Below are 19,050 nucleotides of genomic sequence, written 5' to 3' on the forward strand. Positions count from 1 at the left end.
CTCACGAAAACTGCGGGCAAAAATTAGCACAAAAAGCTTAGAACTAGGGTGACCATTGAGAAGGGCGATAACATCAGTAAAAGAGGCATTTCTTATAGTGATCGCATTCTTATATATATTAGGGCATGTTTAATAAAATGCTAAAATATTAGTATAGTGTTGTATTTTTACATTGTTTTTTAAAAAAAATAGTTATTCATGGGTGTGTCATATCTTGTGCATAATTTGACACATTCTGATGCAATTTTTTTAATTACATTCTTGGCATTAAGTATTAATTATAGAATTCAATACACATTTTTTAATTACAATATTATAAGTAGTGTAAATATCTTTTAAATATTTATTTGATTAATAATTATTTCAATATTTTATGTCTCAAAATATTATTGTATATTTATTGAAATAGGCTTGTTATTTTTCTTTTAGTGCCATTGGTTTAGTGGTTATGTTCTGTTGTATTCTGTTATGTTAGTTGTTCTTTGTAACTAACTATGTACTATACTCCTCTTGAGCTTGAGCTATGTAAGGCTCACTCCCTTCTTTAATTTATTAATGAGAAATATACTCTGTTGTTCCTTTTCTCTTTCTTCTCTCGTTTTATATTTTCTTGTTTGTAATATGGTATCAGAGCCACGACTTTTGTGAGCTTATTTTCTGGTTTCTTTGTTAATTGTGGTTGTGGCTCATGGCTCGTGAAGGAGCCAATACTCGATGCACAGCGAATCAGGGAGATGAATCTCGGACTGCTAACAGATTCTATGCCTTGGAAACCAATGATCGACCACCTAGAGAAGATCTTAGAAGTCCCTACTTCATTTCAAGTGAAGATCAATTAGCTGTGAATCTTGTTCCAAAGATTTTGACTGGCTGTGAAAATTACAGTTCATGGAGGCGATCCATGATTGTAGCTCTTGCAGCAAGAAACAAAATCAAGTTTGTCGATGGGCGATTACCTGAACTAGAGGTTGATGATGACATTTATGATGTGTGGTTTCGATGCCACAGCCTGGTGATTTCTTGGATTTTACATGCCATTTCGAGTGAGATTGCTAATAGTGTGATGTACCTTGATAATGCTGCAAAGATTTGGACAGAACTCAGGAGAGAAACCACCAGAAAAAATGCGCCAAGAGTTTTCGAAGCCAAACAATCTATGTATGCATTGATTCAAGGTTCGAATTCTGTTACCACTTTCTTCACTCGTCTGAAGTCTTTTTAGGATTTGATACAAGAATATAGGCCACAACCCGTCTGCACTTTTGGTGCTATGAAGACTATTCAAGAATACCAAGATGAGGATCGTGTTCTTGAGTTGTTAATCGGTCTAAATGAGTCCTATAGTGGAGCTCGATCCCAGATCGTGATGCAAGATCCTTTCTCTAATATCAACAAGGTTTTTGCTTCTATTGTTCAAGAAGAAAGGCAGAGAGGAATTACTGTCAATGAAAGTGATAATGCTCCTCCCACATCATCCAACAATGGTCAAGGACATCACTGTTGTGTCTAAGCACATATTATGACCAAGTGCTATTGTTTGTATGGATATCCCCCAGGGCACAAACTGCATGGGAAATTCCCAAACAGGAATGCTCAAGGCCCTGAAAAACACCCCTGCTGCAAATTTGACTAAAGCTCAAAAGAATGGTGAGGCTAATGGAAATGGCAAGAACGTTGAGCAAGATTTCATGGCCACCTTTGCTCAATGTCAAAGACTGATGAGTATGTTGTCTCAAAAAGTGGAGAACAAAAAACAGTGAGCAGACAAATCAAATTTCCGCATCTCAATTCTCTTGTAAAATCCTTCCTAAAAAGTCTTGCTGGATTCTCGACACTGGTGCTACTCACCATGTGTGTCATAATCTATCTCTTTTTCAAAATACTTATGCTAATTCAAAGTTTTCTTGTGTCAATTTGCCTAATGGTAATACTGTCAAGGTCTTTTGCTTAGGAACTATTTTTATCTCAGCTAATCTTGTTCTTAAAGATGTCTTGTATGTCCCTGATTTCCACCTTAATTTGTTATCTGTCTCTTCCATGCTTGAAACCAAAACCTATGGCTTCACTTTTTACACAATAGATTGGGATGGCTAGGAGACTTGGAAAGTTGTTTTACCTTGAGGAGTCTGCTGTGAAAATCACCCCCATGTTTTTTCCTTGATTTCTGATTCCAACATAAATAATGATACTGTTTGGCATTTTAGATTGGGGCATCCCTCTTGTATAAAAACTCATTCTTTAAATAAAGATTTGTATTTTCAAGGTCAATCTTGTTCCAATTGTCATTATGCTAAACAAAGAAAGCTTCCTTTTGTTTCTAATCACAACATTGCTAAAGAGTGTTTTGATCTTATACACATAGATATTTGGGGACCTTTTAATACTTTGACTATTGGGGGGCATAAATACTTCATCACTATTGTTGATGACCATTCTAGGTATACTTGGGTTCATTTCATTAAAAATAAGGCTGAGGCACAAACTGCTATCCCTACTTTTATTCAACTCATTAAAACTCAATATCAAAATACTATTAAAGCTGTGAGGTCTGATAATGCTAAGGAATTGCAGTTTGTTGAATTGTTTAATAGTCTTGGCATCATTCACCACCATTCTTGCATACATAGGCCCTAACAAAATTTTTTGTTTGAGAGAAAGCCTCAACATTTGTTAAATGTTGCTCGTGCACTCTTATTCCAATCTTGTATACCTTTAGTAGATTGGAATGAATGTGTCTCAACTGATGCCTATCTTATAAATAGGACTCCTACACCTAATCTCAAGAATATCCCTCCATTTTAGGTTCTCAAATCCAAGCCACCAAACTATAATCATCTAAGAATTTTTGGTTGCTTGGCCTATGCCTCCAATTTATCTTTTAACAAATCTAAATTTTCTCCAAGGGAAGCCCCATGCATATTTCTTGGGTACCTAACTGGCATGAAAGCCTACAAACTATTGGACTTGGATTTTAATAGGATTTTTTTTTTCTATAGATGTGTTATTTTGTTGTGAGAATTATGTATGCAAGTATACGCAGTCAAACAAGTAATAAGATGATAAGTAAGATCTTCACCACAAGGATTGCAAATAAAAATATGTCGGAAAACTAACTAATTACAACTTAAAGTAGAGGGAAAAAATATGAAAATGGTTGAGCAATGATTCAAAATTAAAATGACAGTAATTAAGCTTGCTAAAATTAATACTACTGTTGCTAGAAAATTTTCTTGCAAGAAAAAAATGTAATATGGTAAAAAGGGCTTGAATAGCTAATTTCTTCTAGTTAGGTTTTTTCCCAGGTGTTACAGCAGCGGTTCAGCATTACTTTAGCATTTTTTACAGAGATAACATAAATTCCTCTAGGCTTGTGATAGTTTTCCAAAACTCACAAATTAAAGTCTACCACTATTCAAACCAGCAAGCAGAACACTATTCAAACATCAATCCTTAAGCTATGCAAGGTAAATAAAATATTCCTATTATACTTACAAAGAAAAACTTAAATCTAGGTTTTCACTTGCTCCATTCAAGTTGAACTACTAGATTTAGCCCTTTCGAAACAAGATCTAGCTTAGAAAATTGTGATTTATGGCCAAGAAGCAACAATCAAATAAAATGAAAACTCACTTGAATGAACAAAGGCAAAAATGCTAAAGTAAGCTTAAAAATTAATCATACCCAACATAAAAGTTCATAGTCATTCAAGCCTCAAAAGTCTAGCTCATATTCAAATGAAAAACTAAAATCCAAGCTAAAAAGCTATCTTCCATGGCTGCTGCCCGGTTTTACAATTTAACACAACTTTTAATAACTAAGTACAAACAACAAGAAAAGAGAAAGAGAAAGAAAACTATTAAGAGAGGATAAAAGAAAAATCAAACACTAAAGCTTGGTCACCCTTTCTTCCTCCTTTGTTGTACTTTTTTCTTCATTTACTGCCCCTTCCAAAAAGTTGCAGCTGCTCTCATTGATGGAAAGATGATGGTGTTCTTGGATTTTTCCTCTTTTTGTTGTTGGGTCCCTAGGGTACAAAAATTACACCCTAAAATTAGAAGCCCAATCCATTTTGAACTTTGGCCCACTAGATTTAGTCCTCCCTTTACAAAGCATCCAGCTGGTCTGATTTTAAGTAACCAACATGCTCCTGATGACGTGGACACTCAATTTTGTGTTCCCACTGTTGGGTTTTATGCCCTAAATAAAACTCTTTACAATCTGATTAGTTATCAATATAAGAAATTTGAAGTGATTGATGTTTGTGTGAATTCTACATGCTAATGGTTTAATATGTTTAATATGTTTATTACATTTACACACAGAATCAGTTAAATCCAGATCATATGTTTATTCACAATTACAGTATCGTCAACACAGTGGAATGTATTGTGATCATATGAATCAAAAGACTCGGTCCCTGTTTCATCAGTGTTATTGGATTTACACTAATGTGATAATCAGCGATGATGTGTACTTACACTTGGAGTAAATGTTATGTTCTTTCCAGGACATTAGTAAAGTATACTAGTTTCGAATGTATGGAGTATACATTGGACTGGACCGATATTGCAACTAAGTTAAGATATTACGAACTTACCGTTATATATATCTTTCCAAGTCAATATCAGTAATTGATCTTAAGATTAAAATAATCTAAATCCTGATATGCTTAGGCTCAACTCAGGAGTGCTATTCATGTTCTTTGATTAATTAGTTAAGCCTACTTTTGGGTCAGGGTGATACGTATATTTTGGGAACATGATAGTATGATTGAGTGGGAGTGCTGAACTAAAATATGGAATCTATAGCTTCTACTGGTGTATAGAAGTCAAGTGATGATTCCCTTCGAGCTTAGCAAATAGAAGTAAATGGATGAGCTCTTGTTTAACTGACTAATCATTAGATCACTAAACACCATTTATAGGTAGCTAAGTGTTTTAAGGGGCAAAATACATTGAGGGGTGAGAACGGTAAAGAAATCCCATCTCAATGTAGATCATCTATATAGAGGATCTTTAAATCACAATAAGATTATAACAATGGTTAAATGAGATAGCATATTGATATCGTGGAACATACAATATGCTCTATATAAGTCTGAGAGCGCAATTCTAAGTTCTAAGAGTGGATTCAACGAAGAATTAATAAGTAGGAATTTACTTGGTAAATTTGGTTCACTTATTGGAAGCTCAGCATATAGATCCATGGTCCCCATTCTAGTTGAGAACATTCTGCTTGTAAGACTCATTAATTGATTCGTGATTGATCAATTATAATTCTAAAGTTAGACTATGTCTAATTTTATGAATTTTCACTAAGCAAGGGTGAAATTGTAAAGAAAAGAGTTTCTAGGTTTATTTATTTATTAATGGACTTTATATGTCTAATTAATAATTAAATTAAATGACAATATTATTTAATAATCTATTTTAGTTATTAAATAATTAGTTTTGGCATTTAAAAGGTTAGAATTAGAAAATTGGCGTTTTTGAGAAAATAGAGATAAAATTTGATAAAACTGCAAAATCAAGTGGGGCCCAATACAACACCATGGCCGGCCACTTAATGTGGGATTTCAAATTAATATTTTCATTATTTTAATGCCAAATTCTTCTTAACCTAAACCTAGTAGTTGCCTATAAATAGAAAGTGATGGCTCAGTCACAACACATGCTTTCATTAGTAATCTGACAGAAATTTCTCTCTTCAGAAAAACTGAGCCTTCCCCACTTTCTATACCTGGCCGAAACCCTCTCTCTTCTTTTCTCCTTGATCAATTTCGACCCTAGTGAAAGAGTAAGTGCCCACACACAGCAAGCAGTAACTCAATCATAGATTGGAAGACTGTCAAGACTTGAAGAAGAAGGACATTCGGGCTCAGATCTTGATTATACTCTGCTACAGAAAGGATACAAGGGTTAGAGATTTGAGTGGAAGGAGACATTAATTCCGCTGCATCAATGTAAGGTTTTCTTAACTTTATATGTGTTTAATTTATCGTTTTAGAAAGTTCATATTTAGGGTGTTTAAACAACATACTTGTGAGTAGATCTAAGATCTTGGTAAAATAAAATTTCCAACAACTGGCCTCAGAGCCATGGTAATTGATTTACTTGCAAGATATTTGGACTTTAAAACGATTGTTTGTTTGTTTTTGGATGGTATCATGTTGTATTGAGTGTTATTTGATGATTGATTGATGTTTGTGAATTTTCGTGAAAAATAATTGCGATTCTATTTCTGGAATTATTTTTATTGGATAGTATGGAAAACATTAAGCAAGTTACTTTTTTACAGAACTCAATTTCAATTTAATTTGAATTAGTTATGATTTTTTGAAGATTCGGAAAAATCGGAGTTGTGCTGAAATTTTCCTGCGATCGCGAAAACTGTCCGTACAGCTCGCAATTTTTTTCGTTTTTCTTCAATTTTTCATGCTTTTTCATGGAATTAACTTCCAATTTTTTGTGTAGTTTTGTATTTATAGATTTACTATTCCTAATTCAATTCTAATTATCATTATGAATTAATTTAATATTTTTTAAATTTAATTCAAGATATTAGTGTAATTTGAATTTTAAAATAGTAAATATATATCTTATTGCTTAATTATCTATCTTATTTTTAAATTTGATTATATCTTATCTTATTTTTAAATTTAAGGTCAGATTTTAAATATTTTTAAATTAAATCTTTTTTAAATAATTTGACCTTATTTAAATTTAAAATAAAATAACTATAATCATGTAATTTTAAATAGATGTAAGATATTTTGCTAACTTTTAAATTTTGTTATTTTATTTATTTAAATTAAATTTAAAATCTGAAAAAGATATTTAATTTATCTTTTCTAATTTTTATTTAATTTTTATTTATAAAATAACATTTAAATTTTAAAAGTAGTTAGCAAATTTTAAAATGATATTTAGGTTGGTTGAAACCTAATTTTTCAAAATTGTAGGTTTAATTTTAAATACTTTTTTTTAAATAATTTCGAAATTTAAATTAATATTTTTTAATTTCGAAAATAAATATTTATTTTATTTCGAATATTAAATTTTATTTTTATTTATTTATTTAATTATTTATTTTTTTCTAAATTATTTATTTAAAATTAAATAAATCCTACTTCCAACTATCCAGCTAACCTTGTTGCAGGAGTATGTGGTTTTAGCTTGTATGTAAGTTTTCAAAACCTATTATTACTTGATTGCAAATAGCGATGGTTACTTTTTGCCAGATCTAATGATCTGATGGCTCCCTTGGTCAATTTAATAATTTGTAACAGGTAAATTTTACAATCTTCTTTCAAGTGTGTATGACCTAGCAACATGATAGGATCCATCCAAGTGAGTACCTGTGTTAGCCTATGTGTTTATTTTATTATATAGATGCATATATGTTGTTGCTAAATAAAATGTCACACCATGATAGATTTTATTTAGGTCCATCTAGTTATTGGACCTATTCAATTAATAAAAGTTATTTATTTTAAGGTTAAATTCCTCTCTTTTGGGCCTTGTGTGAGAGTTGGGAGCCATAGAAGTGGGTACGACATACTGAACCCAGCACCCCCTCACATGAACTAACCCAATTGTGAAGGCCCATTTGCCTGATTTGAATAACTGTACTAGGTTAATTATATTAGTTTAACCTAATAAAATTGAATTAGCAACATAATTAACTTTTAAAATATATGAAATTTATTTTCATTTTAATATTTTAAAGTTAATTTTAAGAAAAACACTTTTAGTTTAGATATTATTTCTAGACAAACTATTTGTATTTTTCTTGTATTTAATTAAATATAGAATTTTAACTAACTAGATTCTTTCTCGAGCTTATTTAATTAAATATTCCTATTTAAGTTATAAATTAGTTATATCAACTGATTTTTCTTATCTAACTTAAATTTGAATATTTGATTTAAATTTTAAATCAAGTTGAGGAATCCTAGGCATTAGTTATTAAAGATTCTTAAGATATTTTTTAAGTTAATATCTTTTCGAATATTAACTTAAAATGGAATATTTTAGTTAATATCTTTTCGAATATTAACTTAAAAAGATATCTTCAAATTAAGTGGTTATAACTTAATTTTTGATATTTAATTAAATGTAAATTTGAAATTATTTAAGTTTTAGATTTTTTCTATATAACTTAAATTAGATATTTTTCAAATTTTTGTTGAAAAGATACTTAGTCAAATAAGATATTTTCTAGATAGTAATTTTTAGACTACTTATTATTTCTAATATTTAAATAGGAAAATATTATACTTTGTGAAATGAATTATTTAAATAATTAATTTTGGTATAATTTTATTAAGTATATTTTTCCTAGTATTAAACTAGAAATTAATAATTAAGCCTTCTCTACACTTAATTATTTATTTCTTGAATTTAATACATTTAATTAACTTGAAAAATTTAAATATCTAAGTTTATTTTCATCATGATACTTAAATATTTATTGATTTTTCATGACACTTAATTAAATAGAAAATTATTTTAAGTTGAAATTTAATTTTTCAACTTAAACTTAAATAATTTTCAATATATATTTTTTCTTTATTTTCTTAATCAATTTCGAAAATTGCATTTTATTTATGCAATTTTTTTTCGAATTTATCTTGAAAAATAGATTGAGTTCTAAATTAATTATTTATTTTAATTAATTCTTGGACCAACTACAATCAATGATATTTTCATTTAATTGATTAATTTAAAATAAATGAATTTAAAATATATATATTATTAGAAATTGAATTAACTAGTCAAAAGAAAATCTAGATAGGTGATATTTTTGCTTGAAGTATTTCTTTTCTATTTTTATTATTTTCAAAAATTGTATATTTTTTATACTTTAAATTTTCGAACTCAATAAATATATTCTCAAAGGAAATTTTTCAGTTGCTAATTATTTAATTTAATTCAACTTAAATTAATTTCCTTAATATTTATATTGAAGATTATTACTAAGATGGGAATAATTAATTTTATTTCAATCACCATCTAAGTTTAATTTTATAAATATTATATTAAATTCTTCCTTTAGAATTTCAATTCTAAATTTCGAATTTAATGAGAATTTATTTATTAGAATAATAAAGAAAATACATTTTAAAGAATGAGCTTTATTATTATTAAGATATTCGATCTCCATTGTGGGTTTTACATCGTGTTTGTTTTAGTGAGTAATCCTCCCTAATGGAGGAACGTTCATTAGCAATTTCGCACCGCTTAATCTCGCATGATAAGTAGTTTGTAAGTGTTTTATATGGTATAGATCACCCTAATGGTGGCAACCATATTTGACTTGCAAATTGCGAAACAATGGTAGAAGCTCATGAGATAGAATAGCCTTGACTCTCGCCTAAACGGGACAACGCTGGATTCCAATCTTGATCGAATAAAAGGTTGCTAGAATGTTTAACATTTTAGATGAGCTGACAACTCTATTCAATGGATGGTAACTTTGACTCTCGCCTAAATGGGACACTGATATCAGTTTGTTGAAAAACCTTGGAAATTATTTAGGATTGAATTTTTTAAGTATTTTCTCATATCCTACATGTTATGTGCTTATAATTTCTGAATTGATTTTGTGTTAAACCATTATTAATTTCTATTTGTTGATTTCTAATTATTTTGTAGTATCCTGTATTATCAAAATGAATCCCATGTTATCACTATTGACTGAAAACAAGCTGAATGGATCTAACTTTAATAAGTGGAATGAGAACATTAATATTGCTCTCATAGGAGAAAGTGCCTTGTTTGTTTTAACTGAGCCATCACCTGAAGTGCCTGGGGACAATGCATCCAAAGCTGTGAAAGAAAAGTATGAGCGTTGGCAGAAAGCAAATGACAAAGCTCTATACTTTATGCTTTCTAGCATGGTTGACACCCTCAAAACTCGGTTTTCTAAAACTGAGAAGGCTGCTGAAGTTATGACGAAGTTAAATGAGCTATTCGGTAAGGCATCACTTCAGTCACGATTTGACGCGACTAAGAAGTACATTAATGCACGGATGGAACCTCATCAAAACGTGCGTGACCATGTTCTCCTCATGTCAAGTTATTTCCAAGAAGCCCAGGATCATGGTGCTGAAATGGACAGTGCTACTCAAGTAAGTCTTATCTTGAATAGCCTGACTCCAGCATTTCTACCATACACATCAAATTATGTCATGAATAAGAAGGAAATTGACTTTCATGAATTAGTCAATGACCTTCAAACTTATGAAAATTTGATTGGAGGACCCAAGAAGAAAGGGGGAAAACCTCATAATCCTGGGAATGGTAATGGGACGATGAAACCTGAAGCAAATGTTGCCTCTGCTTCGAAGCCCAAATCGAAGAAGAAGTGGAACAACACCAAGAAGCGAACAAAAGTCATGAAGAATAAAAAGGATGTTCCTTCTGGTGATGCTACACTTAAAGGAAAGTGTTTCTACTGCAATGAAAAAGGTCATTGGAAATCCCAGTGTCCTAAACTTCTTGCAAAGAAACAAGGTATTTCCATTTATAAACTTTAAGAGTTTAGTGAATTGTTATCCAACTGGATTTATGATTCTGGACTAACTTTGTTTATTTGTTTTCTTCTTCTTATAGGCCAAGCTACTTGAACTCAGATGACTTTGATCAGAAAGCTGGACCAAAGGGTGAAATCGTCCAGATGAAGATGAAGCTCTTCAATTTATTTTGAATTAATTGTTTTAGTTTAAAGACAATTTAGATTTCAAATTTTAGTTAGGGATATTTATCCCTATTTTTCTCATATTGTTGCAATATATTTTTATTAATAAAGTTTTTTTTTTAATTTTTTTCGAAATTCAACAATTGCAATTATGAGATTGAGCTTCATTTAATTTATCTTCATCAATTATTACCACATTATATTTGTATGTTTGTATGTGTAAGTGTTTTTATTATTGATGCAAATTCTATAATATTTACAACTCTTCATAGAGTTATATTAAATAAACACTAGAAACTATTTCTATGTTTATTAATAATTGTTAATTCTCATACAATTATTAAGAATTTGTTTAATAAAAGGATCTTATGATCTGATAGGGGTGGAGAAAAGTTAAGAAAACTATGCAGTTCAATGATCTTTTATATCTAATGAACTCTGGATAGTATTCAACTCCACATAAACTCTATCACACTAAGAGAATAATGATCTTTACAACCTTTAGGGGTGGATCATAATCTCTATATACTTAGGGGTGGAGGTTATCCATAGTGCCCTATATGTATATTATTAGGGGTGGAGTCTATTCCACAATTCCCTATGTAACACATATGTTCTTCAAACATGGAAGTAATATAATGAGTCAGCTATTATTAATATAAATTCTTGATCTTGATTGTATGTTCCATTTCGATTTTACTGTTGTAAGTAAAAATTTGATACCTTTGAAAGTTCTTTGTTAAAGTTTCACACTACCTTAATTGAGTGGGAGAATTTTAAAATTCTATACCCATCTTTATTAGGTTGATACTTGTGATAGGTACTTAAGAACACTACTGAAAAGCAAATCTAACCATTCACATGGATAGGAATAGCTTATCAGAATTATGAGAATAAGATAAAGAACTCTAGTTCAGTCCATTCGAATGACTTGAACCTAGAATTCTTAATCCTCATAAAATTTTATGGTATCTTAATTTTGATTACTTTATCTCTGGCATGTATTTTTCACTTCAAAATACTAGTCTGCTATGTTGATGACTTAGTCTTAACTTAAAGTTTCAGACTAATACAAAAGTCATAACTAGGTAACTCTCTAAACAATCAGAGGTTAAAAGTATTATTTAACCAGACATCTGCTATTGAGTGGGAGCTATCTGAGATGTAATCAAATAGGAAACATTAGAAGATATTCAAGAAAGGTTTATAAAAGTGATCTATATGTAAGATATTAAGGAACCGTGTATCAGTTGTCCTTGTATCTCACCATCTAATTTCGAAATTCCTATAAGATGGTGTTTACTTTGGGGGTGGAGGAATTATTGTATAATAATTCAAGCTCTACCAGAAAAGAATTATAACTTTGTGTATTCGAAATCCAAGAAAGTTATATCACTGAAGATAAGTCTACACTGTATTATCTCAATTACATATTTTAAAATATGAGAGATATGTCTTCTGTTTATTCAGATGTACTTTTAAAACAGTAAAAGATTTCAGTATCCCTTCATGAGTAAAGCATATAGTAAAGGATGTTTCATAAGAGTATTTATGAACTAGTTCCAGAAGTTTGGGTGGATTCAAATATACTACACTTGATCTGAAGATCAAGACATCAGATTGACCTATTTGCACAGTTTGTTTTATATTAGTGCAAGTGGGAGTTTGTTGGGTTTTATGCCCTAAATAAAAATCTTTACAATCTGATTAGTTATCAATATAAGAAATTTGAAGTGATTGATGTTTGCGTGAATTCTACATGCTAATGGTGTAATATGTTTAATATGTTTATTACATTTACACACAGAATCAGTTAAATCCAGATCATATGTTTATTCACAATTACAGTATCGTCAACACAGTGGAATGTGATTGTGATCATATGAATCAAAAGACTTGGTCCCTGTTTCATCAGTGTTATTGGATTTACACTAATGTGATAATCAGCGATGATGTGTACTTACACTTGGAGTAAGTGTTATGTTCTTTCCAGGACATTAGTAAAGTATACTAGTTTCGAATGTATGGAGTATACATTGGACTGGACCGATATTGCAACTAAGTTAAGATATTACAAACTTACCGTTATATATATCTTTCCAAGTCAATATCAGTAGTTGATCTTAAGATTAAAAGAATCTAAATCCTGATATGTTTAGGCTCAACTCAGGAGTGCTATTCATGTTCTTTGATTTATTAGTTAAGCCTACTTTTGGGTCAGGGTGATACGTATATTTTAGGAACATGATAGTATGATTGAGTGGGAGTGCTGAACATAAATATGGAATCTATAGCTTCTACTGGTGTATAGAAGTCAAGTGATGATTCCCTTCGAGCTTAGCAAATAGAAGTAAATGGATGAGCTCTTGTTTAACTGACTAATCATTAGATCACTAAACACCATTTACAGGTAGCTAAGTGTTTTAAGGGGCAAAATACATTGAGGGGTGAGAAAGGTAAAGAAATCCCATCTCGATGTAGATCATCTATATAGAGGATCTTTAAATCACAATAAGATTATAACAATGGTTAAATGAGATAGCATATTGATATCGTGGAACATACAATATGCTCTATATAAGTCTGAGAGTGCAATTCTAAGTTCTAAGAGTGGATTCAACGAAGAATTAATAAGTAGGAATTTACTTGGTAAATTTGGTTCACTTATTGGAAGCTCAGCATATAGATCCATGGTCCCCATTCTAGTTGAGAACATACTGCTTGTAAGACTCATTAATTGATTCGTGATTGATCAATTATAATTCTAAAGTTAGACTATGTCTAATTTTATGAATTTTCACTAAGCAAGGGTAAAATTGTAAAGAAAAGAGTTTCTAGGTTTATTTATTTATTAATGGACTTTATATGTCTAATTAATAATTAAATTAAATGACAATATTATTTAATAATCTATTTTAGTTATTAAATAATTAGTTTTGGCATTTAAAAGGTTAGAATTAGAAAATTGGCGTTTTTGAGAAAATATAGATAAAATTTGATAAAACTGCAAAATCAAGTGGGGCCCAATACAACACCATGGCCGGCCACTTAATGTGGGATTTCAAATTAATATTTTCATTATTTTAATGCCAAATTCTTCTTAACCTAAACCTAGTAGTTGCCTATAAATAGAAAGTGATGGCTCAGTCACAACACATGCTTTCATTAGTAATCTGACAGAAATTTCTCTCTTCAGAAAAACTGAGCCTTCCCCACTTTCTATACCTGGCCGAAACCCTCTCTCTTCTTTTCTCCTTGATCAATTTCGACCCTAGTGAAAGAGTAAGTGCCCACACACAGCAAGCAGTAACTCAATCATAGATTGGAAGACTGTGAAGGATCAAACTTGAAGAAGAAGGACATTCGGGCTCAGATCTTGATTATACTCTGCTATAGAAAGGATACAAGGGTTAGAGATCTGAGTGGAAGGAGACATTAATTCCGCTGCATCAATGTAAGGTTTTCTTAACTTTATATGTGTTTAATTTATCGTTTTAGAAAGTTCATATTTAGGGTGTTTAAACAACATACTTGTGAGTAGATCTAAGATCCTGGTAAAATAAAATTTCCAACACCCACGTCACTGGCAGAATGCTGAATTTGTTTCAGAATTACTTCAGCAATTTGCCCCAATTTGAACTTTTGTTCCATTTTTTCCTTTGAATCATTTCCTTTTTCCTAACAATTTAATTTCTCTTTTTTCAACAACAAACAAGGACATTTAATTAAAAAAACACAACTAAAATAATAATTTTTACAAGACTTAAAAGTTAGCTTACTAAATAGAAAATGAAACTAAAACTAATTAAAATTAAGCCAACAAACACATTTTCATTACTCTTCTCACAATAATTTCAGTTAAAAAGGATAAAAAAATAACTCTATACCATAGAGTGATCATATTTCATGAAACTGTTTTTCCATTCCACACTCATAATGCCTTCACTGTGGAGCATAAAAGTTTCTTCTCTGCATCTGCTACATATTTTTTCCATAATAATGATCATTTTCTTAATGAATCTTTAATAACACATGTTGCACAACAACCTGTTATTTCCCGGCCTGCACCTACTGCTATTGACAGAATTTTGCCTCATAACAGACCCATCAGAACCTCTCATAAACCTTCTTATTTACAAGATTACCATTGTTTTCTTGCTCATACTAATTCTGTTAAAGTATTGCAGGAGCCTTCAAAAGTTACGCCTTATTCTCTCTCACAGGTTGTGGATTATAACAGACTTTCACCTACTTTTCGAGCAGTTATTTTGGCCATTTATAGTCACTATGAACCTAAGTTTCTCAATCAAGCTAAGGTGATCCATTATGGGACTATGCTATGGATTGTGAGACTGATGCTCTTGAGAGAAACCACAATTGGATCATTGTTTCTTTACCAACTGAACACCATGCTATGTGGTGTAGATGGGTTTATAAGATCATATACAATGCTAATGGATCTGTAGAGCGATGCAAAGCAAGACTTGTGGCTAAGGGATATAATCAACAAGAAAGTGTGGATTATATTGATACCTTTTCTCCTGTTACCAAGTTGGTAACTGTCAAACTTATGCTTGCCCTTGCAGTAATAAATGGATAGTATTTACATCAACTTGATGTCAATAATGTATTCTTGCATGGAGATCTCCATGAAGAAGTGTATATGACTCTACCTCCTGGGTATAATCCTAAGAGAGAGTTTCCACCAAATGTTGTATGCAAACTTAAAAAATCTCTATATGGATTAAAGCAAGCATCAAGGCAATGGTTTGCAAAATTTTCTAGTGCTTTGGTTGAGGAAGGGTTCTATCATTCAACCACAGATTATTCATTGTTTATGAGGCACAGTCGAGACAACTTCATCATCCTTCTTATATATGTTGATGGTGTTATCTTGGCAGGTAATAATCTGGTTGAGATGGAGGCTCTTAAAGTTCAATTGAACAATAAATTTCAACTTAAAGATCTTGGAGATCTTAAGTGTTTCATTGGATTAGAAGTTGCTAGATCTCCTAAGGGAATCATTATATCTCAAAGGCATTATACTTTGGAAATGTTAGAGGATCTTAGTCATTTGGGGTGTAAGCCAGTGAATACTCCTATGGAAGCTAACCTGAAATTAAGTCAAGATGAAGAAGACAGATTGGCTGATCGTAAACTTTATAGAAGGACGATTGGGAAACTGCAATATTTGACCATTACAAGGTTGTATATATCTTTTTCGGTCAACAAATTAAGCCAATTCCTGGTTACTCCCAAATCTAGACATATGAAGGCTGTTGAGAGGGTCCTTCAATATGTCAAGAATTGCCCTGGCCAAGGATTATTCTTCCCTGCTACATCAGAGATTCAACTTAAAGCCTACACAATTGCAGATTGGGGTGCTTGTCCTGATACTAGAAGGTCCACTACGGGATTTTGTATTTTTCTTGGAAAATCTCTGATTTCTTGGAAGAGTAAAAGGCAACATGTTGTTTCTAGATCCTCACCTGAAGCCGAGTATAGAGCTATGGCAAATACCTCATGTGAGCTTGTTTGGCTGCTATCTGTGCTTAAGGAGTTACGAATCGAACACAAAGGTCCTGCCTGGCTCTACTGTGACAATAAATCAGCTCAATACATTGCTGGGAATCTGGTTTTTCATGAGAGAACAAAATATATAGAGATTGATTATCATTTGGTGTGGGAAAAAGTGCAAGAAGGAGTAATTAAAACCAGTTATGTTGGTACTAAAGATAAGCTTGCTGATATATTTACCAAGGAACTTTTTCCTACTCAATTTAATGGTTTCAAAGACAAGATGGGATTGATAAGTATTAGTTCTCCATCTTGAGGGGGAGTATTAAAATAAGCTTGTTATTTTTCTTTTACTGCCACTGCTTTAGTGGTTATTTTCAGTTGTATTCTGTTATGTTAGTTTTATTGGTTAGTTGTTCTTTCAACTAACTTTGTACTGTACTCCTCTTGAGCTTGAGCTATATAAGGCTCACTCCCTTCTCTGATTCATTAATGAGAAATATACTCTGTTCTTCCTCTTCTCTTTTTTCTCTCGTTTTATGTTTTCTGGTTTGTAATAATATTAGAATACAATGTCAAATAATGTTGCAGCAAATGTTAAAAAGTTTGTTTATTTTTTTTACGCAAATTAGCATTATGTTTAAATCTTTGTAAATGGTCTTATATGAGGTAATGGTATGGTCATTCAGGATCACCTCAGCATTGTTATTACGTCTACAACTACTTGGTCTGTTAGAGCATCTCTAATGGTAAAAAATTATATGGATGCTTACTTAGCTGGATTGATGAAGTGGTAAAATATTGAGATGCTATACCATTGGAGGGAAAATAATACTATTCTATGAATATTTGTGAATGATATACAGTAGCATTGATGCTATTATTATTTTCTTAATAAAAAATTATTGTTGCTAAAAAAATAAATAATAATGTGTGAGATCATAATTATAGTATTTTTGAAGAGCGCTATGCCATTGGAGTGATTTTAAAAATAAGAGTGCCAAAAATGATGTGGAAGAGAGATAAAATAAAATCTTATATTTTTGGATGATGAGATTTTTAGCATCCTTATTGAAGATGCTCTTAGGAAACTTATCTCCCAACGATTGCTGAAAGATCTTAGGTGGCGTTTGGTTGGAGGTAGTGAAATGGAATGGGAAGGAAAGAAAACAATCTTCGTGTCATTCCTTTGTTTGGTTGCATATTAAAGTGTTAGAATGTCATTCCAATAAAATGGCCTTTCCACCATTTTAGTGGAATGACTATTTCATTTTGAAATGGAAGAAAATACCATTGCAGTGTATGAGGAGAAAAAATTTAATAATTTTTTTATTAATTTTTTATGCATTTTAAATTTTATTCCATTCCATTTCTATTCCTATTCTCATTCTCATTCCTATGTTTTCATTCCTTCTAAGCAAACACTACCTTAATATTTTGAGAAGTCTCCAAACTGTGCCATAGGTTGGATTTTCATCATGTCATCATGGAATCGAAATGCTTATTTGAGATCCTTGCTATCAAGAATAGAAAGATATATATATATATATATATATATATATATGTGATCCCTGTACATTCCTATTGTATCTGAAATTTAATATTTAGGCTAATACCTCTCATTAATGATATTCTTCTAATACTCTTTCTTCTTTGAGTTTTTCCCATTAAGATATTCTAGTGAAATATACAGAAATAGGTTAAAGTGTTAAAAAGAAGCAAATTCGGTGTATATGCATATGATTATTAACATACTTTATTGGGTAAATACTATTTTGGACCCTGTGTTTTGTAAAACTTACCAATTGGACTCTCTGTTTTGTTAAATGATAAAATAGACTCTGTATTTTCTAAAATTATAGAAATAGGACCCTAAACTGATTTTTTGTCAAAATAAAACTTAATAATAATTTGATCTAGAGATGTTATGACAAAATTGATTATATTTTCTGTATCTGTTCGTGTTAGAAATTTTCTTAAACTTGATTATATTAAAAAAAAAAATAGTTAAAAATTGAGCTCAATATCCTATTTTACTATTTTGGAAAAGATAGGGTCTATTTTGTCAATTAATAAAATAGAAAGTCAAATTGATAACTTCTACAAAACACAAAGTCCAAAATGATAGTTATTCTTTTGGTTTTAATTAAGATCTATACAATTTTCTTAGAAAAAAGGATTATACTATTTAATTTAGGATATATATATTTAACAAGTTATATACTTATTTTCTTTTTAATGAAGGTATATAAATATTTTAATATAGTATATTTTTAACATTTTTTTTTTTTGGTTTGTTTAGAGTTGGTATTGTCTAATTATTAATTTAAATAATAATAATAATAATAAAAAAATTAAATTTAATACAATTTAATTATATTTTTCAAATTTATAAAATTTAATCTAATTTTAAATATATTTATAAGAAATTGTATCTAAATAATTTTATTAAATAATAAAATAAATAAATAAGTTTAGATATTTTGAACAATATAACTAATAAATTTGTTATAAATTATAATTAATTAATTGAATTAATATCGAATTTAAATTTAAATTAAGATTTACATAAAAAAATAATTATTTAATTTTATTGATACTTTTAAATAATTATATAAGTTATATTTGATAAATAAGTTAAATTTAAATATTAAAAATTATTTATAAAAAACAAAAGACAATTATTTAATTGATTTAAGAGTGTTTATTTTAACATAGTAATTAATATAAAAAATAAATTAAAACAATAGCAATTAATCGACTTTTTGTATTCAATTTTCAATGTCGTAAATAATATAAAAAAATCATGGAAAATTTTCACAATTGCACTAT

This window comes from Cannabis sativa, chromosome 2 (genome assembly GCF_029168945.1).
Source record: "Cannabis sativa cultivar Pink pepper isolate KNU-18-1 chromosome 2, ASM2916894v1, whole genome shotgun sequence".
NCBI lineage: Eukaryota > Viridiplantae > Streptophyta > Magnoliopsida > Rosales > Cannabaceae > Cannabis > Cannabis sativa.